At 49.7% G+C, this 549-nt stretch overlaps 1 non-coding gene across 1 annotated transcript; it reads right to left on the bottom strand.

Annotated features, from left to right (window-relative positions):
- Nucleotides 1–247: 247 nt before the first annotated feature.
- TRNAS-GGA (transfer RNA serine (anticodon GGA)) lies at nucleotides 248–323 on the bottom strand. Its single transcript has one exon. It is a non-coding gene; the product is annotated as a tRNA-Ser (tRNA).
- Nucleotides 324–549: the final 226 nt, after the last annotated feature.

Below are 549 nucleotides of genomic sequence, written 5' to 3'. Positions count from 1 at the left end.
ACGGGGAGGCAGTCAGACAGACTCCCGCATGCACCCGACCGGGATCCACCCGGCACGCCCACCAGGGGGCGATGCTATGCCCAATGTTGTGACCAGAGCCATTCTATAGTGCCTGAGGCAGAGGCCCCATCCTCAGTTCCCCAGGCCAACTTTGCTCCAATGGAGCCTCGGCTGCAGGAGGGGAAGAGAAAGTCAGAGAGTAAGGAGAGGGGAAGTGGTAGAGAAGCAGATGGGCGCTTCTCCTGTGTGCCCTGGCCGGGAATCGAACCCGGGACTCCTGCACTCCAGGCCGACGCTCTACCACTGAGCCAACCGGCCAGGGCCAGGAGATTTTTTTTTATGTAAAATAATGTTCATGTGTTTTGGCCATTTTTATCAAGAATTACAGACCTTATTTTATTAAGACCAGACCCTTAGTTGAGAAATATAATTTATTTAAATACATTTATTAAACTCCTGCTCTGTTCCAGGCACTTGGATGAGTTCAGAGATATCATAGATGAATAAAATGCGGTCTTATCCAAATTGAGCATTCTACCCACAATGTTC

The sequence above is a fragment of the Saccopteryx leptura genome, chromosome 6 (genome assembly GCF_036850995.1).
Source record: "Saccopteryx leptura isolate mSacLep1 chromosome 6, mSacLep1_pri_phased_curated, whole genome shotgun sequence".
NCBI classification, from domain to species: Eukaryota; Metazoa; Chordata; class Mammalia; order Chiroptera; family Emballonuridae; genus Saccopteryx; species Saccopteryx leptura.
This window is presented reverse-complemented; position numbering and strand designations above follow the sequence as displayed.